Source organism: Homarus americanus, unplaced genomic scaffold, assembly GCF_018991925.1.
Source record: "Homarus americanus isolate GMGI-L3 unplaced genomic scaffold, GMGI_Hamer_2.0 scaffold14467, whole genome shotgun sequence".
Lineage (NCBI taxonomy): Eukaryota > Metazoa > Arthropoda > Malacostraca > Decapoda > Nephropidae > Homarus > Homarus americanus.
This window is the reverse complement of record NW_024733734.1, coordinates 8774624-8799791: the sequence shown is the minus strand read 5'-3', so window position 1 is coordinate 8799791 and position 25168 is coordinate 8774624. Positions and strand designations below refer to the sequence as shown.

The 25168-nt window shown below is 44.1% G+C and overlaps 1 protein-coding gene across 4 annotated transcripts in view; it reads right to left on the bottom strand.

Moving 5' to 3' along the window:
• The window catches only part of LOC121870002 (glucocorticoid-induced transcript 1 protein-like), an 83335-nt gene that overhangs the window by 39388 nt on the left and 18779 nt on the right, over positions 1 to 25168 (bottom strand). For 2 of the 4 annotated variants that reach the window (XM_042371696.1, XM_042371695.1), the window contains exon 1: positions 10707 to 10899. The exons of 1 other annotated variant lie outside the window; for it this stretch is intronic. The gene's annotated coding sequence lies outside the window, so the exon portion shown is untranslated. Of the gene's footprint in view, positions 1 to 10442; positions 10678 to 10706; positions 10900 to 25168 lie in introns of those variants that run through there. One more of the 4 variants, XM_042371697.1, reaches the window with a different exon arrangement.

Genomic DNA, 25168 nt, shown 5'->3' with positions numbered 1-25168 from the left:
TATCACTCCACTAACAACCACTACCACCACCACTACTCTACCACTAACACCACTCCCACCACACACCACTACCACCACCACCACCACTACCACCACCACACCACTACCACCACCACCACCAATAACACCACTACCACCACCACCACCACACCACCCCACCAGCCACTACCACCCAACAACCACCACCACCACCACCAAACCACCACCACCACCAACAACCACCACCACCACCAACAACCACTACCACCACCAACAACCACTACCACCACCAACAACCACTACCACCACCAACAACCACCACCACCACCAACAACCACTACCACCACCAACAACCACTACCACCACCAACAACCACTACCACCACAAACTACCACCACCACTCACTACCACCACTCTATCACTACCAACAACCACTACCACCACCAACACCACTACCACCACCAACAACCACTACCACCACCAACAACCACCACCACCACCAGCAACCACCACCACCACCAACAACCACTACCACCACCAACAACATACACCACCAACAACCACTACCACCACCAACAACACTACCACCACCCTATCACTACCACCACTACTACCACCACCACCAACAACCACTACCACCACCACTACCACCACCAGCACCATAACCTACCACCACCACTACTACCACCACCAACAACCACTACCACCACCACAATCACCACCACCACCAACAACCACTACCACCACCAACAACCACCACCACCAACAACACCACCACCACTATCACCACCACCACCAACAACCACTACCACCACCAACAACTACCACCACCAACAGCCACCCACCACACCACTACCACCACCAACAATACTACCACCACCAACACCACTACCACCACCACTACTACCACCACCAACAACCACTACCACCACCAACACCACCACCACCACCACCAATACCACCACCAACAACCACTACCACCAACAACAACCACTACCACCAACAACAACCACTACCACCACCAACAACACTACACCACCAACAACCACTACCACCACCAACAACAACTACCACCACCAACAACCACCACCACCACCAACAACACTACCACCAACAACCACTACCACCACCAACAACCACTACCACCACCACTACTCCACCACCAACAACCACTACCACCACCACAACCACTACCACCACCACCACTACCACCACCAACAATCACTACCACCAACAACAACCACTACCACCAACAACAACCACTACCACCACCAACAACCACTACCACCACCAACACCACTACCACCACCAATCCTCACCACCACCAACAACCACTACCACCACTATCACCACCACCACCAACAACCACTACCACCACCAACAACCACTACCACCACCAACAACCATTACCACCACCAACAACCACCACCACCACCAACAACCACTCACCACCACCACAGCCACCACCACCACCACTATCACCACCACCACCACCAACCACTACCACCACCAACAACCACTACCACCACCAACAACCACTACCACCACCACACCACCACCACCACCACCACACTACCACCACACACCAACACCACTACCACCACCCAACCACTACCACCACCAACAACCACTACCACCACCACTACTACCACCACCAACACCATACCACCACCAACAACCACCACCACCAACAACCACTACCCACTACTACACTACCACCACCACCACTATCACTACCACCCAATACCCTACCACCACCAACAACCATACCACCACTACTACCACAACCACCACCACTACTACCACCACCACTACTACCACCACCACTACCACCACCACCAACAACCACCACCACCACCACTACTACCACCACTACTACCACCACTATCACTACCACCACCAACAACCACTACCACCACCAACAACCACTACCACCACCACTACTACCACTACCACCACCACCACCACCAACAACCGCCACCACTACTACCACCACTACCACCACACTACCACCACCACTGCCACCCCACTACTACCACCACCACTACTACCACTACTACTACCACTACTACCACCACCACCAACAACCACTACCACCACTACTACTACTACTACTACCACCACCTACTACCACTATTACTGCACACTACCACCACCACCAACAACCACTACCACTACTACCACTACTCTACTACTACTACTACTACTACTACTACCACCACCACTACTACCACCCCTCACACCACTACCCCGGGTGTCAGCACGGACAATACCCTCAACTATGTCCAGGATATGTAACAGTTCGTGAATAGTGTGCTTACTGTACGTGGTGGTAGTGAAGTGATGGTGACAGGGGAGAAGTGGTGGCAGGGAAGAAGTGGTGGAGGAAGTGATGGTGGCAGAGAAGTGGTGGAGGAGAAGAGTGGTGGCGAAGGAGGTGGTGGCGGGAAAGTGGTGGAGGGAAGAAGTGATGGTGGCAGGAAGCGTGGAGGAAAAGTGGTGGCGGAGTGGTGGCAGGATGGTGGCAGGGTGGAAGTGGTGGCAGGGAAGGAGTGGTGGCAGGGAAGAAGTGATGGTGGCATAGGCGAATACAACAATGTCCCCCACACACCTCCTCCAGGGCGGCGCGGCTGGCGGTCTTGTCACACACAAAGTCTAATATTGAACATTACTTGTCACTCATCACTTGGGTAACTTCTAACCTGTCCTGCTGGTTGACACACACACACAGGCGTCACCTCACCTGACTGCTAATGTTGTTCACACCTGTTTTTATTTATAGAGTAACACAGTGATCAAGTCTTTCTTTATCCCTTTTGTCAGTCAGTCAGTCAGTCAGTCAGTCAGTCAGTCAGTCAGTCAGTCATATATATATATATATATATATATATATATATATATATATATATATATATATATATATATATAGATGGATGGTTAGATGCAATGTATGTATAACCGTGTATGTATGTACAGTATGTATGTATGTATGTATGGATGTATGTGGATGTACCTCCCCAATAAAATCCGCACCGTACAAACTTTAAAAAAAATATTTCTCCGATGACAAACGAGCGAAAATAAAATTATCTCTGAAACGTCACAATAAACCCGGATATAAAGAAGCACACTAGATCCGGTTTCACAAATATTCGTACAGTATAATGAATATCTCGACAACTGAGCCCCCCCCAACCTAACCTGGTCTGACCTTACCTGACCTAACTTGACCTAATTTTACCTAACCCAACCTGACCTGACCTAACCTTACCTACCATAATTGAACCTAACCTTACATAAATGAACCTAACTTGACCTGACCTGACCTTACCTACCATAATTGAACCTAACCTTACATAAATGAACCTAACTTGACCTGACCTGACCTTACCTACCATAATTGAACCTAACCTTACATAAATGAACCTAACTTGACCTGACCCCCCCTACCTGACCTTACCTACCATAATTGAACCCTAACCTTGACCTTGACCTGACCTGACCTAAGCTAACCAATCCCAATAGCCACCAGCACTAATAACATCCTCTTTCAATAATTCTTCACAATCCACTCGTAATTATAACACCCTCACACAGAGCACCAGCTTTTGTACTGTACTCAACCCGGCATTAACACTTATCACATTATTAAATTACCTGTACACCCTCCCCCACACCTGTACACCCCTACTACACCCTCCCTCACACCTGTACACTCTCCCCACACCTGTACCTCTCCCCACACACCTGTACACCCCTACTACACCCTCCCCCACACCTGTACACACTCTCCCCACACGTGTACACCCCTACTACACCCTCCCCACACCTGTACACCCTACTACACCCTCCCCACACCTGTACACCCCTACTACACCCTCCCCCCACACCTGTACACCCCACTACACCCTCCACACCTGTACACCCCTACTACACCCTCCCCCACACCTGTACACCCCTACTACACCCTCCCCCACACCTGTACACCCCACTACACCCTCCCCCACACCTGTACACCCCCTACTACACCCTCCCCACACCTGTACACCTTCCCCCACACCTGTACACACTCTCCACCTGTACACCCCTACTACACCCTCCCCCCACCTGTACCTCTCCCACACCTGCACAGTGTACACCCCTCCTCCACACCTGCACACACTCTCCCACACCTGTGCACCGTCTCCTCACACCTGTCTCTCCCCCACACCTGTACCCCTCCACATGTACATCCTCTCCCCACATGTAAACCATCTCCTCCACACCTGACACACCTCTCTCCACACCTGTACACCTCTCCCCCACACCTGTACACACCTACACACAAAAACCCAATCAAGAACAGGTAATCGCCCACCTGGTTCTCCATCAATTAACCTGGTCGTTCTTCCTGCCTCTCCAAACAGAATAATATGTGGTTAATGAGTCAGTCGTGATTAACCTTTTTGTACAGAACTACCCCATGAGTACACGACCATTTGACCTACGAACGACCATCCCTTCCTAAGTACATGACCATTTCACCCACGACACACCCCTCAGTACACGACCCCTCATTAGATAAATAAAACTCATAACGACTTACTCATACACATACGGATGGGTACTTGAAGATCACGTGTGGGTATCTGGTTAACGGGTGCGGGGTTTGATTGAGTGTGTGGTCAGGTGTGGGTGTGTGTGGGTCAGGTGTGGGTGTGTGTGGGTCAGGTGTGGGTGTGTGGTCAGGTGTGTGTGTGTGGGTCAGGTGTGGGTGTGGGTCAGGGTGTGTTCCGGTGTGGTGCAGGTGTGTGTGTGCGGGTGGGTACCACTTCCCAAGCAGCGTCTCCTGAGTATTGATTGGTGACGGATAACATGACCTTTCCTCCCCACCGTCTCCAACACTCCCCACCTCCCAACACTCTCCTTCACCAACACTCCCCACTGTCTCCAACACTCCCACTGTCTCCAACACTCCCACAGTCTCCAACACTCCCACAGTCTCCAACACTCTCTTGAGGACGATGACTTAACCCCTCAGTATGATGACTTAACCCCTTGAGGACGATGACTTAACCCCTTGAGGACGATGACTTGACCCCTTGAGACGATGACTTAACCCCTTGAAGACGATGACTTAACCCTCAGTATGATGACTTAACCCTTGAGGACGATGACTTAACCCTTGAGACGATGACTTAACCCCTTGAGGACGATGACTTAACCCCTTGAGGACGATGACTTAACCCCTTGAGGACGATGACTTAACCCCTAGAGAATTATTTCTTCCCTCCTCCTACTTCCTCTTCTTCTCCTCCTCTTCCTCATATTCCTTCGTCTTCCTCCTAAACTTCCTTCTTCCTCCATCACAAATCTTTACTATAATTTGCCTCCATCCTCCTCCTGTTCCCTCCCCCAAAACAACCACCACCACCACTACCTACCAACATTTCCCTCTGATTACCACCACCACCACTTACAACTACCCCCCCCCCTATATAACAACAACTATTTCACCACTATCATAACCTGACTACAACCAATAACAAACATCTTGCAGTAGCAAAACACTATGACTAATGTATGTTACTTTGGGAGGAGGGAAGGAAGGAGGAAGGAAGGGGAGGAAGGAGGGGAGAAGGGCCATCACACCCTTACCACAACAAACATTGATTACGCCATTCCTGAGCTACAGTCACCACAATCTACCACCATCCACTTCCCTTCACAATCATCAGACTACCACCACACTATTCATACTACCATTACAATCACCATCACAAGAAATATACCACTGTCACTTGTACCCACACACTGTCACCAGTACCCACACACTGTTACTAGTATCCACACACTGTTACTAGTACCCACACACTGTCACTAGTACCCACACACTGTTACTAGTACCCACACACTGTTACTAGTACCCACACACTGTTACTAGTACCCACACACTGTTACTAGTATCCACACACTGTTACTAGTACCCACACACTGTTACTAGTACCCACACAGTTACTAGTATCCACACACTGTTCGTAGTATCCACACACTGTTACTAGTATCCACGCACTGTCACTAGTACCCACACACTGTTACTAGTATCCACAAACTGTTACTAGTACCCACACACTGTTACTAGTACCTACACAGTTACTAGTACCCATACACTGTTCGTAGTATCCACACAGTTACTAGTATCCACGCACTGTCACTAGTACCCACACACTGTTACTAGTACCCACACACTGTTACTAGTACCCACACACTGTTACTAGTATCTACACACTGTTACTAGTACCCACACAGTTACTAGTACCTGCAGTTACTAGTATCCACACGCTGTTCGTAGTATCCACACACTGTTACTAGTATCCACGCACTGTCACTAGTACCACACACTGTTACTAGTACCCACACACTGTTACTAGTATCCACGCACTGTCACTAGTACCCACACACTGTCACTAGTACCCACACACTGTTACAGTACCCACACACTGTTACTAGTATCCACACACTGTTACTAGTACCCACACACTGTTACTAGTACCCACACAGTTACTAGTACCCACACACTGTTACTAGTACCCACACACTGTCACTAGTACCACACACTGTTACTAGTACCCACACACTGTTACTAGTATCCACACACTGTTACTAGTATCCACACACTGTTACTAGTACCCACACACTGTTACTAGTACCCACACTGTCACTAGAACCCACACACTGTTACTAGTGCACCACACACTGTTACTAGTATCCACGCACTGTTACTAGTACCCACACACTGTTACTAGTACCCACACACTGTCACCAGTACCACACACTCACCAGTATCCACACACTGTCACTAGTATCCACGCAGTTACTAGTATCCACACTGTTACTAGTATCCACACACTATTACTAGTACCCACACACTGTTACTAGTATCCACACTGTTACTAGTACCCACACACTGTTACTAGTACCCACACACTGTTACTAGTACCCACACACTGTTACTAGTACCCACACACTGTCACTCAGTACCCACACACCTCACCAGTATCCACACACTGCCACTAGTACCCACACACTGTTACTAGTACCCACACACTGTTACTAGTACCCACACACTGTTACTAGTACCCACACACTGCCACTTAGTAGTACCTCACACACTGTTACTAGTACCCACACACTGTTACTACCCACACACTGTTACTAGTACCCACACACTGTTACTAGTACCCACACACTGTTACTAGTACCCACACACTGTTACTAGTACCCACACACTGTTACTAGTACCCACACACTGTTACTAGTACCCACACACTGCCACTAGTACTCACACAGTCATTTGTACACAAACACACACTATCCAACCTAGGTATCCATCCAGCATCATACATCCACACACTTAATCCACCTTTGTTTACATCCGGTCACCTGGCTACAGACACCTTTATAAACACCTGACTTTCACCTGATAATTAAACACCCTAACCTAACCTGACTTAATACTAACCTAACCTGATACTAACCTAACCTGACCTGACCTAATGCTAACCTAACCTGACCTAATGCTAACCTAACCTGACCTAATGCTAACCTAACCTGACCTAATGCTAACCTGACCTGACCTAATGCTAACCTGACCTGACCTAATGCTAACCTGACCTGACCTAATGCTAACCTGACCTGACCTAATGCTAACCTAACCTGACCTAATACTAACCTAGCCTACCCTAATGCTAACCTAATCTGACCTGACCTAATGCTAACCTAACCTGACCTAATACTAACCTAGCCTACCCTAATGCTAACCTAACCTGACCTGACCTAATGCTAACCAAACCTGACCTAATACTAACCTAGCCTACCCTAATGCTAACCTGACCTGACCTAATGCTAACCTGACCTGACCTAAACTAACCCCACCAGGTAGTGTTAGGGTGATTAATCATCAGGTGAAATACAAACACTAAGGTGATTAACACCAACTAATTTCACTACTAACGACAGACAACGGATAGTCACCCCAACACAACATACACACAAACACAACACAACATAGCACAACATACACACAAACACAACACAGCACAACATACACAGAAACACACACACACAAACACAACACAACATAGCACAACATACACAGAAACACAACACAACATAGCACAACATACACACAAACACAACACAACATAGCACAACATACACAGAAACACAAATACACAACATACACACAAACACAAATACAACATATACAGAAACACAACACAACATACACACAAACACAACACAACATGCTACAGAAACACAGCACAACATACACACAAACACAACACAACATACACACACAAACACAACACAACATACACAGAAACACAGCACAGCACAACATACACACAAACACAACACAACATACACACAAACACAACACAACATAGCACAACATACACAGAACACAACACAACATAGCACAACATACACACAAACACAACACAACATAGCACAACATACACAGAAACACAACACAACATACACACAAACACAACACAACATATACAGAAACACAACACAACATAGCACAACATACACACAAACACAACACAACATAGCACAACATACACACAAACACAACACAACATACACAGAAACACAAACACAAATATACACACAAACACAACACAACATAGCACAACATACACACAAACACAACACAACATACACAAACACAACACAACATAGCACAACATACACACAAACACAACACACAACATACACAAACACAACACAACATACACACAAACACAACACAACATACACACAAACACAACACAACATAGCACAACATACACACAAACACAACACAACATACACACAAACACAACACAACATACACACAAACACAACACAACATACACAAACACACACAACATAGCACAACATACACACAAACACAACACAACATACACAGAAACACAACACAACATACACACAAACACAACACAACATATACAGAAACACAACACACAACATAGCACAACATACACACAAACACAACACAACATAGCACAACATACACACAAACACAACACAACATACACAGAAACACAACACAACATACACACAAACACAACACAACATAGCACAACATACACACAAACACAACACAACATACACACAAACACAACACAACATAGCACAACATACACAGAAACACAACACAACATACACACAAACACAGCACAACATACACACAAAACAACACAACATAGCACAACATACACACACAAACACACACACAACATAGCACAACATACACACAAACACAACACAACATACACAGAAACACAACACAACATACACAAACACAACACAACATAGCACAACATACACACAAACACAACACAACATACACACAAACACAACACAACATACACAGAAACACAACACAACATACACAGAAACACAACACAACACAACACAACATAACACAACACAACACACACAGAGGAGCACACTACTTGTGGTTTGCCTTGTACAGAACAGCCGAGGGAGGGAGCGAGAGAGAGTGCACCCGGCCTGGCCCTGGTGGTGGACCCTACTGGTGCTAGAAGGCAACTGGCTGCTTGTGGTGAAAGAGCCACCACCAACCTAGCAACACCTCCACCACATATGGCACGCCCCCATAAACGTCCTACCTCCTCCACGAGCACCCAACACCCCTTCAGGCACTACTACTACTACTCTCTACACACACACACAAATACGCTACACTTGTACGTACACACACACACACACGAACACATTAAGCTACATGTACACACAATTCACTACGCCACAAGCAAACATTATATACAATTCTGGCTAAATAATTTGTCCTAATTACACTACACACACACACAGTACATTACACTAAGCAACACGTACACATACTACACTACACACAATACTACACTCCGCTACACACACGTACACACACAAGCACGCATGCGCACACACGCACACACATACACACACTCACTACGCAACACGTACACATGCACACACACATTACACTACACACACACACACACCAGACAAGAGGTCCTCCCACTCCACCCCAGGTCCCTCACACACACACACACAGCCATGGGAGGAGCCATGGAGTGCAAGACGCGCTACACCTCTCCTACAAGGTGACACCTCCACTGAGCTGAGTGCAGTGTCCCTTCCAATCCCCTCAATTTTATTATTATTTTTTTGTGTTTACAACGTTTGTGGCAGCGATACTATTATTAGCCAGTGTAGTGAAGTGAACCAGCGGCCGTCCAGTCTTTGTTACCAGCAGCAGGAGGAGTGTTGGGTGAAGGAAGCGTCATGTTGGCAGTGGGTTGTGTGGATAAGACGCGGGTAACATCAACACGAGTGACTGAGCTGTGTGTGTGTGTGAGTGAGTGAAGGTGGTGAGGTTAAGTTAGGTTATGCCGGCTACCTACTTGCTCAACATAGCTTCCTCATGTTGTGGCGGCCAGTTATCCTGTGTTTCCTGGCTGGCACTACATAAACACGTCCATTGTAACGTGTGGAGTGTAAAAACCGTTCCTTTGTTAGGCTGGAGTGTGTGAGGCAAGAGTTGCAGGGCAAATTATCCCTTGGGCGCTGTGCAACAAAGGTCAAGGTCGCCTCTGATCTTGATCCCCGTGCGGCAGGCCTGAGGAGGACCTAACCAGGGGCGCCCCCACACCACTACATGAGCCTACCTGGTCAGGAGGGCGGCGGGGATCCTTCTGCTACTCCTACGTTGTGATGAAGGAGTGAAGGGCGGCACAGGGGGGGCGTGATGGAGGCAGCGGCGGCGGTGATGATAGTGATGGTGGTGAGGTGATGATGGTGGTGATGGGGGAGGTTGTTAGTTATGGTGGAGGTGGTGGTGGAGGTGGTAGTGGTGGTGAGGGCCGACGAGGAGTGGTGTGGTGTGCTGCCCCGCCACTGCCACTCCCGCCGGGTTACTACTACTCACTCCTGCACTACCACCCGGCCGCCCGATGTCCGCTCCCCCACCCACCCTCCACCACCCGCCCACTCCCCCACTTACACACACACACACGCGCCACACACACATACACACACGTCCGTCCGCTAACACACACACACATTACACCCTACACCTCCCCAAACAAACACCAAACACAACCATTAACACCTCCCCATCAGCAGGTTGTGAGGTGCAGGAGGAAGTGTATGGTTTTAGCGTAGGGTTGTGTGAGGGCGCATGCTCGTCCCTTCTCATTGACACAGGCAGCCCCCCCTCCCCACACTACCGTGAACGCTCCACAGTCAACGTTCACCAGGGGGGCCGCCGCTCCCCGCCCTGCACCGACGATACATTCTGGCAAGCGGCGCGGCTCAGTGATCCCTACACAAACCGGAGCAACGTAAAGTGTTCCCGAGATGAGTTGGGTGGGCGCGGTGGGTGGGTGGTGGTGGTGCGGGGAAGGCGGGTATGGCCTCTGTGAGCTCGGGCCAGTCAGCCACCACACCACGCGCACGCCATTACGGTCGACAGGTGCGCCAGCCAACCACGGCAACTCCGCCCTTACCCGCCCGCCCGACACACGATCAATAGCGTAGCCTGCAGAGTATGAATGTTGTACTCTAAACTTACTACGTCCCTCCCTCCTGCTCCACCCCCACGCTGCCGCCCCCCAACACAAGGAGGTGCGGCCCAGGCCTCAAGGGGCGCCGCACCCACCCCGGACACCCTAGCTAACACTACCACACACACACTTATACTTAACACTACCACACTTATACTTCTGACCCACACAGACTTATATCTTACCCTGACACTACAACTACTACTACTACTACTACTACTACTACTACAGACTTATAAGTTACCCCTGACACTCCCGCACTTACATCGTCACCACCACATATACTGCTGCCCCAAGACCACTACGTACGCACTTATACTATCACACGGCCCTTATACTGACACTACTACTACTACAGTCTTAGACCCTTATACTGACACTACTACTACACTGTCTTAGGTCCTTATACTGACACTACTACTACACTGTCTTAGACCCTTATACTGACACTACTACTACACTGTCTTAGACCCTTATACTGACACTACTACACTGTCTTAGACCCTTATACTGACACTACTACTACACTGTCTTAGACCCTTATACTGACACTACTACTACACTGTCTTAGACCCTTATACTGACACTACTACCACACTGTCTTAGACCCTTATACTGACACTACTACACTGTCTTAGACCCTTATACTGACACTACTACTACACTGTCTTAGACCCTTATACTGACACTACTACTACACTGTCTTAGACCCTTATACTGACACTACTACTACACTGTCTTAGATCCTTATACTGACACTACTACTACACTGTCTTAGACCCTTATACTGACACTACTACTACACTGTCTTAGGCCCTTATACTGACACTACTACTACACTGTCTTAGACCCTTATACTGACACTACTACTACACAGTCTTAGACCCTTATACTGACACTACTACTACATGTCTTAGACCCTTATACTGACACTACTACACTGTCTTGACCTATACTGACACTACACTGTCTTAGACCCTTATACTGACACTACTACTACACTGTCTTAGACCCTATACTGACACTACTACACTGTCTTAGACCCTTATACTGACACACTACTACTACACTGTCTTAGACCCTTATACTGACACTACTACACAGTCTTAGACCCATACTGACACTACTACTACACTGTCTTAGACCCTTATACTGACACTACTACACTGTCTTAGACCCTTATACTGACACTACTACTACACAGTCTTAGACCCTTATACTGACACTACTACACTGTCTTAGACCCTTATACTGACACTACTACTACACTGTCTTAGACCCTTATACTGACACACTACTACACTGTCTTAGACCCTTATACTGACACTACTACACTGTCTTAGACCCTTATACTGACACTACTACACTGTCTTAGACCCTTATACTGACACTACTACTACACTGTCTTAGACCCTTATACTGACACTACTACACTGTCTTAGACCCTTATACTGACACTACTACTACACTGTCTTAGACCCTTATACTGACACTACTACTACACTGTCTTAGACCCTTATACTGACACTACTACACTGTCTTAGACCCTTATACTGACACTACTACTACACTGTCTTAGACCCTTATACTGACACTACTACACAGTCTTAGACCCTTATACTGACACTACTACTACACTGTCTTAGACCCTTATACTGACACTACTACACTGTCTTAGACCCTTATACTGACACTACTACACTGTCTTGACCCTTATACTGACACTACTACTACACAGTCTTAGCCCTGTCTACCTATACTGACTACTACTGTCTTTGACCCTTATACTGATACTACTACTACACTGTCTTAGACCCTATACTGACACTACTACTACACTGTCTTGACCCTTATACTGACACTACTACAGTCTTAGACCCTTATACTGACACTACTACACTGTCTTAGACCCTTATACTGACACTACTACACTGTCTTAGACCCTTATACTGACACTACTACTACACTGTCTTAGACCCTTATACTGACACTACTACTACACTGTCTTAGACCCCTTATACTGACACTACTACTACACTGTCTTAGACCCTTATACGACACTACTACTACACTGTCTTAGACCCTTATACTGACACTACTACACACTGTCTTAGACCCTTATACTGACACTACTACTACACTGTCTTAGACCCTATACTGACACTACTACTACACTGTCTTAGACCCTATACTGATACTACTACTACACTGTCTTAGACCCTTATACTGACACTACTACTACACTGTCTTAGACCCTTATACTGACACTACTACACTGTCTTAGACCCTTATACTGACACTACTACAGTCTGCCTATACTACTACACTGTCTTGACCTATACTGACACTACTACACTGTCTTGACCCTATACTGACACTACTACACACGTCTTAGACCCACCTATACTGACACTACTACTACACTGTCTTAGACCCTATACTGACACTACTACTACACAGTCTTAGACCCTATACTGAATTACTACTACACTGTCTTGACCCTATACTGACACTACTACTACACTGTCTTAGGCCCTTATACTGACACTACTACTACACTGTCTTAGACCCTTATACTGACACTACTACTACACTGTCTTAGACCCTATACTGACACTACTACCGTCTTTATACTGACACTACTACACTGTCTTAGACCCTTATACTGACACTACTACTACACTGTCTTAGACCCTTATACTGACACTACGACTACACTGTCTTCCTTATACTGACACTACTACCACACTGTCTTAGACCCTTATACTGACACCCTGACAGTATAACACATACTTACACTGCCATCCTCATGCTTATAATATCGTCATACTACTACCAAACACACTTATAATACCGCATATACCCCACACACAGTATATACACATGTTTTGACTTATCACACGTTACTGGGAACTGTTGAAGCCTTGGAAACGTCAAGCTCTTAACAACAACAACAACAACAACAACAATAAAAATAATAATAATAATAATAATAATAATAATAAAAATAATAATAATAATAATAATAATAATAATAATAATAATAATAATAATAATATAATAGAGAACAGTACAACGCCACCACCAATACAGTACTGTACTACACCCAAAATACACTCTGATACACTCGACTGATTATGTATCCATGAGAGAGAGAGAGAGGAGACACAGTGAGACAGACACACACACATACCTACGCACCTCAGGGAAAAGTTCTGAACACACACCAGTTTCTTACCTGTAAAGATAGAGAGAAAAACATCATTATTACACCAATACTAACAACAAAACTAAATGATAATAACATTACAACACAAAACACTAATTTATTTCCCCAGAGAACAAGAAGAAGAAGACGAAGATATAAAAGAAGAATAAAACGATAGATGAAGAAGAAGGACATTTTTAACACAACCTTCAGAACAGATGAGGGAAAATATAGTGTTTCTGAGTACAGTCCTTAAGAAGCCAGGGAGTCGGTCACCTCTCGAAACCTGCCCACAAGTGACGTTTTCCCAGTGCCCCGTCGACCACAGATCCCCGAGGGTAGTCTTGTTATGATTGTGGCTGGAGGGTTGATGCCCTGACAGTGAACCACCGCCACATACCACACAAAGTTGATCACCCTGGGGGCTTGTCTACTGTACTGTACACCTGAACTGATGTTTGCCTAAAGCTAACCTAACCTGACCTGGCCTAGGGCTCTCCTACACCTAAACTAACCTGACCTAGGGCTCTCCTACACCTAGTATAACCCAAAGCACTCACCTACACTTCGTCTAACCTAACCTAACCTAACCCAAGGCTCTCCTGACCTATCTTAACCTAACACAGGGCTCTCATACACATAGCTTAGCCTCGCCTAATCTAACCTCACAAGTAACATACCTAACCTAATCGATCCTAGAGCTTTCTTACACCTAACCTAACTTAATATACATCGTATCAACACCTAACTTAACCAGAATATAGGTTGTTCATTTCACATGTCTTGAGATGCAAACAAGTTCCTCAAGTTGATACTGATAACAGTGCTGGATGATGAACGAGTTTGGCTGGAGAAGGTGAGTGTGATTATTGTTTAAAGAATATATACTGTACTTTCCCCACTTGTTAACCTCTTTCTCGTCCGTGGGAACAACAACAGCAGCCGTCCAGGTACTGTCCATGAAGCTACCAGACTTACCAGGTCTCAATGCTGGAGTTTCACCTTCTCCATCAGGTGGGTTGAAGCAGCAGCAGCTTGTCCAACTGACAATGCCCTTAAGCACAGTGACTTCTTAATGGCTCTTTCTTGCTCTCTCTGGAGAACACCAGTCTACCTTGTACCTAATCTCGTGCTGCTGCAAGCTGGAAAGACTCCTTGCTTTCATATACAGCTAAAAGCTTCTGGACTGACTCCTACATATCAGGAACAGTCTTACACTAATACCTGTAATGTACTGTAGTTGGTTCATGTGGTACAGTACAGTACTTGGTCTGGCAGTACATACTGTACAAAGCAAGTGAAAAGAGTGATCTATTTCAGTACACATGTTACTGCTTCAGTACACATGTTACTGCTTCAGTACACATGTTACTGCTTCAGTACACATGTTACTACTCCTTCAAGTAGTAGAAGCTTGTTGTTCAGGTCAGTCATAAGAGTGTGTCTGTAGTCCACTAGTTGAGCTTGTCAGGAATGATCTCACATTAATTAAATCCTAAACGGCTCTCAATTCTGATGCCTTGAGCCAGCCACTTTGGTGCGAGGATGACTACACACTTCTCTGAAGTCTCTTACCAATGTAGTGAAATCATGAATGTAATCCAGATGATTAACAAAAAATGACTACATGACCCAAGTAATTTATCACAAATATACTGTACATGTGTCCTTATCATCTTAAAAACATAATTCTTAGCTTAACAGTCAACCTCAATCTCTGAACTATAATCTACTTTGCTTGATATATATGCCCTTCTAGTCCCTACTGTTATATGCATATCACATGCCATGAAATAACTTTTGTAATTATGTTTTCCATTAGTTTGCCCGTAGCAACAGAGAGGGGGAAAAAACCCCACTCCAACCTGTCATTAACAAAGTTGTGTTTAGAAGTTACTTGTGTATTCAATTGCCATTTCAATTTATACAGCATCTTGAAATAAAAAAATTTAAACCACAAAAGAACTTACTGGAACACTGTGTCCAGCTCAACAACAGGTCTCTTGCACAAAAATAAGAGTCTCTTTCATGCAATAACATTAACAATAATTAATCAGTGTTTTTAAGACCAAATTGGATGTCTTAAAACCCCCCAAAAATCTGGACCTATCAGGCCCCAATAGTATAAGTGACAAAGACCACAACAGTGTTCCAAGAGGTGTGTCTTAAAACCTCTAAGACCCACCCATAAAGACACAAGACCTCAAGACCACAGATATAAAGAATCCCACTTAGTCTTTGATCACATGCCACTCCTAACAATGTCTCCTTAATGATCAAAACTACTGAAACATACGGTGAAAGATCCTGGACTTGGGTCAATCTATCTCATAAGATATTCAAGCTAGAGGTGTTGTCTGAAGTCAATGTTGAGTTATTAATATTCTAAACACAGTGACAGTCAGAAAGACAGTGTTCCAGGCTCTTAATCCCATGTGGGATTGCCCCTAGAGGGATACTGATGACAATGGCAGAGAAGGAACAGAAGGATACACCCTACAGGTCTCTCTCCATTAATACTGAACAAGGGGAGACAGGCTGCCCTTACCCAGAAAGAAACAACATTAAATTGGCCAAAAAAATCCAATAAGAATGGGAGAAATGATTGCACAGCCTAAAGACAAAGAAGCTACTGTAAATTACAATCCTATATAACTTTTGCAGTCTCAAGGGTTTCTTTTCAGGTGAAACAGGTGAGATTCATCAAGAAATCCCATTTTATAACCAATCTTGGACCAAGCAACACATATACTGTACAGTCAACAAATCAATGGGACAACTAAGGTTCACAGTACACTTAATAAGTAACTGGGATTAAATTCCTGAAAATGTTCTTTCTTTCCCAAAACAACTATAACCCATATATAAGAAGGCACTGTACAGTACTAGGAGGCATCAGTTAACCATCAGACTGAAAGATGAGTCTTCACTGCTGTGATGACATACACTCACTCCTTAATCTACATTTGTTGTTGAATATGAAACAAACGACACATTCAACCTACTCAGTTCTTGCTCAACACCCCAAGAGAGGAGGCAGGAAATGAAGTTGCACAATCCATCCTTGGTTACAAATGGGATTTAGGATCAAACCCTCATTTATAACTTCTGCAATAATCCAGCAACCCATGCAAGTAACCCAGCTAGCAGAGGTGGGGGATAAAGACCATAAGCTACACAGAGACCAAGTTAAGACAATCAGTAACCTTACAACCTCCCAAGTGGCACACAATACAAAGGAACTACAATCACATATAGGTAGTGGGAGGTAAGCTCTTCACTGATACCTCAGGAAGTACTGACTCGTATATACTACCGGGAATATTAAGGCTACTGTACTGTCTCATAGAACTTTACTGTGTGTGTTTAATGGCCTTGACCTCTACCTGGTTATGCCCAAAAGATTCCACTCTCAGGCTAATGGTTTAAAGACAAAGCTGACTCACATGGGCCAATATGTCTACTGTAGTTTCCTGTATTCTGATGTTCTTCAAGTGGTCTGCCAAGTTACTCTGGACTATATTTATCAGATAAATAGATGCACCACACACAGTTTCCAAGTTGAGAAATTAATCTACACAAACCTGAAGCTCATTCAGTACAGTCATCTGGTTTTATAAACAAAACCTATACTGGGCCTGAGGCTAATCCATGAGAGGGAGTAATAAACCAACTCCCTCCTCTATGAAGGCCTTATAGAGTCCAAGAATCAGAGAAATGGTTCAAGGGGCCACAAGAACTCCATAATACAAGAAGGATATTTAATGAAGAAGCAGTGAGACACATCCACACACTGTACTGTATACCCTCAGTAGGGATGATAACAAAGGTTCTCTTTGACATCTGGGTAATGCAAACTTATAAGTTTCTAAAGTATTTGACCCTGCATTCAAAACCTATAAATGAAGAACTCCTTCACCAAGGATACCAAAAGTGACTCCTGCTTGATTAAATGAATATACCTTTGGTAGTGTTTCCAAGAAGGTTCATACTGCCAACTGGTGGCCTCTGTTATAGACATGGGTGTAGTAGTCAACATGCTGGCCTCACACATCAGAAACCCCAGCTGTAGTCCCCTATCCATTTGCCTGTTTACCCAGCCCTGTGTTCCAGGACAATGATCAGTCAGTGCATCCGTCAAGTTATCTTGTGTTCTTCGGTTATTCTCCGGCACTGTGTCTTACACTTCATTTAAAAAGGATTTGGTCGAGATGGTGGTAGCCTCTACAGTATACACAATGAACAACAGTAACAAAACCCACCACAAGGTACGCACTGCAGATACTGTACTGTATAGACATGAAACGACTTCAACCCCTATTAACACACACACACAGATTCTAATGTGAAGCCAAAAAACAAAATAAATTAGTCCTCAAGATGATGTGCTCATGAGGAGGTGATGGAGACACTTATCTCTCATCCACAGGAGAACAAGTCTCTCTCTCTCTCTCTCTCTCTCTCTTTCAAACATCCATAAAACACCAGGAGAACTCAAACAACTGTCATCATCCCACTAAACAAGGGTGGTGAATCACCTGAGACGTTCACTCCTCCCACCATCACCTCTGCTTCACCTAACATGCAGGTATTCCCTACCATGAAGGCTTTTATGCTTTACATCCTCATGAAATTACAGTACCAGAACACCAGCAAGGAACTATGGGCCTTAGACTGTCCCATTCCCTGATGAGGAAGGGGAAGCCCGAGAGTCTGCCTCAGTCCTGAAAGAGATAACAGGTAAATGCCTCTTACGTAGCCTTAACTAGACAAAACCCTATCTGCCTCATCAATTTACCTTTGACCAAACAAGGAAACTATAAAAGTCTATATAAAACAAAACACACACTGGGTAGATGGACACCACTGACCACTTCTCTTATCAAGTTCTGCTGTAAATAATGAAAAACAACAATGGTTAAAATCTATTAAGAAAACAGTATTAAAACTACAGCTCATTAACTACCTCTAGTCCCCAACAACCCCAACGATCATCATTACTGTTTTATATAGCCATTTTCCATGCTATTACACTTTACAAAACCCACCAAATAAACCTTGCTGTTATTATCACCCAAACATAACTACCAACAACTGCACATAGTCATCACTGTACCATCATCACCTCAATACAGTGATTCTTTTATTTAACAGACTATATCAAGAGAGGAAAGTCCGTTATATCGGGGTCCATTACATTTCTCACCCCCATCTAACGAACTATACAGAGGCAAAGAGTCCGCTATATCGAGGCTCCGTTACATGTGAAACCCCCATCACATGGATTATATACACAGAGAGATGTTTGGTATGTGGAGGTTTCACTGTACAACTGTTTCAAATTTTATTACTCCCAGAAGAAGCCGGAAGTACCACCAGCCTCCTGCAACTACAAGTAACTACCACCACCACCATCATCATCAACTAATTTCCTCCACTATAATTTCATAAACCTCTACCTATCACTCCTACATAATATCTGATACAATTAACGCCATCCAACCCCATAGTACCACCCTTACATAACCTCCAATGATCTTAATACCATACAGTACAACCTCAACTGTCAACCAAACAACCTCCCTTACTCATTAAATACCAACATACAGTCACATCACTACATCATCCCAATTACCCATACACGAACCACTTCACCACTGCTAATACTTAATTTCACCACCGCCACCATTAAGACACATTTCACTCCTTCATCTTATACACCCTTAGAACATATTAGTATTATTTCTCTCTTACTTTAAAGCTCTTTCTCTTTCAACCTTCCATCTGTTATTAACGTTGCTTCACTTTAAATAATGGCCGGCTATGTTCTTAGTACATCCACAGCAATTAAATTAACACTTCACTCTTCTACCCACCAAATACAGTCTGTGAATCCCTGTATACACTCTACTGCCCTGCCTCTCTGTGCTGTATATTTTTTTAGTTTTGTAGTTTCTTTCTAAACAATGGATTCAACAGTCAATCCTCTTAACAGACATTTCTACCCCTCTCTCTCCCTGTTTCTGTTCATACCTAGTACTCCATATTTACCTACAATCCCATCATCCTCTTCCCTATCACCAAGATTATATTCACACACAGATCCCAACACCCCAATTTTAATTCTTACTCGGGGTTGTATATCATTAAGGTCCCACACTGTATAAAAATTATTAAGTTCATGAAATTTTCTTTCCCACAGTACTGTACATACTTCCCTCCCCCCTTATATACTGCATGAACATTTACATGGTCACACCTTCCTGTACCGTACCTCTTAATTAGTTTAACCCCCTTCACTACAGCGACGTCACTTTTAATAGTTAATTTGGATAATGCCAGGAAATTTTATTCAGCAGAGGCAACCCTGTACACAAGTGGTTAAACTACCAGCACCAGCCAGCCACTCCCCAGGCTATTAATATTTTTTTTTCTCTGAAGTACAGTAGAAAGCCCTCATGTTTACCCTAAATGGGTGTCGTATAAATGATAACTTATGTATTTTGTAGATGTGGCAGTCATGACATCGTTGACACATGTCTGCCTTATACACACTGGCCAACCCTGCAAGTAAGAGGTCAAGTCACTGCAAAAGAAATCACAGTATAGGTGTCAGCTCTAAAAGAGTTCCATACAAGGTAGTCAACAGAAATGCATGTCATTGATGCTATATTTCTCTCACAAAGTGGGGTTAATATACCAGCAACACTTGGCAGCACTGCAGAAATTGTTCTAATAAGTCTATAATTTATATGACAGTCCATCAACATCATTGAGCATGGCACTGAAGGAATCAGAAAGTGAATAATCTCTGGTCCTGATTAAAATTTCCCAAAGATTTTTTTTTTCTGTTGTTTTTTTACGGGTATAAGCCCACCCGGACACAGGTCACCGACCGACATCAGGGCCCGGGGGGGCGAAAACGTAGTGTAGGAATTCGTGGTATAATGTTGTCTAGCACTCAGGATGGATGGAAACTCTAAGGTGGTTTCTTGTATAATATAAGTTATATGATAGACAGTCTGGTGCTGGAGGTGCCGTGTGGTGAGGAGCTGCTCAGTAGAGACATTCGGTGAGTAGCGTGTTGAAGGAGGTAGATGTACAGGAGCTTCGTTAGAGAAGATGTTGCCTGTTGCTGGCCTCCTGGTTGAATGAAAGCTGGACAGCGTGGAGCTTGCTGGAGGAGGTGTTGAGTGTTCAGGAAGATGGGCCAGAATGAATCTCAATGGAGAGACAGAGCTTATATACCCAGCAGCCGTGAGTCATCTATGAGTCATGTTGGGAAAACCCGAGAAAGTCGCCGGTCTTTGGTTCCGTTGCTAAGATACGGTGACATCTGGTGACGCCACTCGCTTGGTTGCTAGGGAAGATGGTAGCAGCTGGTGGCTGCGGCTATGCAGTTGTAGGGGAGAAGTCCACTACAGTAGTAACAATAATAAAAATAATAATAATAATAATAATAATAATAATAATAATAATAATAATAATAATAATAATTCAGATAAGTAAAATTTATAATAAAAAATACAAAAATAAAAATAAAATAATAATGATAATAATAATAATGAAAACACTGCAATAATAATAATTATAATAATAATAATAAGGAACCATAAAGAAATTAAAAAAATAGATCATTAGTGAGAAACGAAATATGTATGTTGTGTTGTCAATAGCAAGAGAAACAATTGAGACCCCGCAATTGTGTGTAAATGAGGCAGAAAGTCAGATCAGCAACCTGGGACTTGGTCACAATTTTTGCAATGCCATATAGCAGCAGGGTCTACCATTAGACAACACATTATGCTTCCAATATCTTCCCAGGTGGTAGTACCTCCCTGTTTGGTAGCTGCCTACTACCTACTGCCTAACAACTGAACTTAGCTAAATTAAAATTGTTCCATTACTGACACTTTCTTGGAATGACCAAGATAATATAATACTACACAATACAGTATGACAGACCCAAGGACAAATTTGTTCCAAGGATTAGATGCAAGTTTAGGCAGCAACAACAGATAACACCTTCAATCATCACTTGATTTGCACAGTCTCTTTCTGCACAGTTTTGAAACTGCATGCTTTACATTTCAGCACCAAAATTCATATATGCATGAGATGATTCACAATTGCATGAGTTGAATGACAAAATTCTGTGCTTATGCTCATGCCAAGCCAAGAACTGTGGGGACAAGGGTACCAGTGTACATTGCAGCGTCACATACAACCACACACAGCTAGCTGCCTCACACAGCTTGTTGCCATACAATAATAGCTGCCTCACACAGCTTGTTGCCATACAATAATAGCTGCCTCACACAACTTCTTGCCTCACATAGCTAGCTGCCACATACAGCTTATTGCCAAACACAGCTTGTTGCCAAACACAGCTTGTTGCCAGACACAGCTTATTGCCAAAACACAGCCAGCTGCCTCACACACCCAGCTGCCTCACACAATTAACCACTACACACAGCCATCTGCCACACACAGCAAGATGCTCTTAGCAAGTATAACAATATTTAATTAGGAATCTAAGTCGGAATATACTGCCAAATTGATAGTGGGAAATCTGCCACATCATTGCATGAACCTACAGTGAAGTCAGTAAGTCCTGGGTGTGGTGATCCAGTGCAAGTAGGTGTTGTGTGGTGTGTGGCGGTGGGCCAGTTGGAGCAGATGTGCTTGGCACTGGCAAGCAGGCACGTCAAAAGATGGCTTACATCCATTCTACTGTCGTTTCATACTGTAAATATTCATAATTATGTTTTTAAGGTTCGCCCTGTTTATATACAGGTAATATGCATGAGTTTTGTATACACACACAGATGTTTGTGGGACAGAAGTGTGAACAATTGTATAGGGGAAGAATGTCTGAGGGGCAGATACTGTACATTATTTGGTCCATGAGAAGATCTAGAACCTAACTGACCTTTTACAACATAATACAGTACTGGTCTTGTTTAACATGGCTTCACTTTACATGTCATTTTCTAGGAATACAGTACAAGCCCAGTACAGTACAAACAGAGGAACCAGTGAATGTATCCATGTTAGGTGAGGACAAACCAATCACAGATGCAAGCTGCCATCACACAACTGCATCCCTTCACAGTGTGCAACTACACAGCCAATTTTACATCCAGAGGAAAAGTTTACTCCCAAGAATGAACACTAAATAACGATACACATTCAAGAGGAGTAGTACTTGCTGAATTGGGGGATTATCCATTACATCATCGGACTGATTAACACAGCCCGATACCTTGATGACCCTAACCAGACACGAAGGAAAGCAAACCAAGAGACAGACAGACACTTTTCCAATAGTGCTTAATACCAAAACATCATCATCACCATCATTATCATCTTCATCATCATCGTTTTATGGCCATTAACACAGGCAATTTCTCTCCATGAAAATTCATCCTTTACGAAAAACTAATACGTAAAAGTCAGATACGTATCACCAGGACCTTATACCTTAGGTTCAGAAGGACTATTATTACACAACTTCTGGAGATACTAATTTAGATTTCTGTATACAGTCTAAAATATGGTATGATACACCTGTTATCAGTAAAGTCCAGGTATCCATTTACTCACGAAAAAGTTCATGAGCTAACCGCCAGATGGTAATTGTGTTTAATTTGATTGAGTCGGCCACAATAAAACGGTGGACAAGTTGCCTCCTGTGTTGCCTTAGGATTATATCATCTTCTCAATAACTTCCTAAAAATGGTATCTACCAGAGATCAGAAAAAAACAATTCCTACATTCTCTGTCTTAAACCACAACAACAAAAACTAAAAACAATTCTAGACCAAGTTTTCTGCCTCACTGCAAGATTGATTGACTGTGGTAATTACATCTCTTTCAACGCAACAGCTTAGGCCGCCAATCAGTACAAGACCACATACAAGTTATGGAAATGTGATTCTACATCCCCTGTGGTAACCAATGTCTCCAAACAGCAACATGAATGGGTATTGGTTGTGTAACGATAGACGTGATTGGTGGATAGGTTTGTTACAGGTCATATAGGTTAGCCGTTTGGAGACACGGGTTACCACAGGAGTAGGAACACATTTCCTCAACTGTACCATACTATTATTGGGCACCACAAAAATTATAACACTCTAAGAGGATTAAAAACAGAATATACAGTGTCCAAGTATTCCTCCAGCTGACTAAAAACATTAACAGTCCTCCTCAGAGCCAACACAAGCTGGGACTGAACTTCCCTCTCTTCTTTACTTTGAAGATTTACCATCACTCTGATTCAGCAACTGAGTCTATCCTTCTTGGGAGAGTTTTTTACCTTTAACATCCCCTTGGAGCACAGTAGATACAGAGA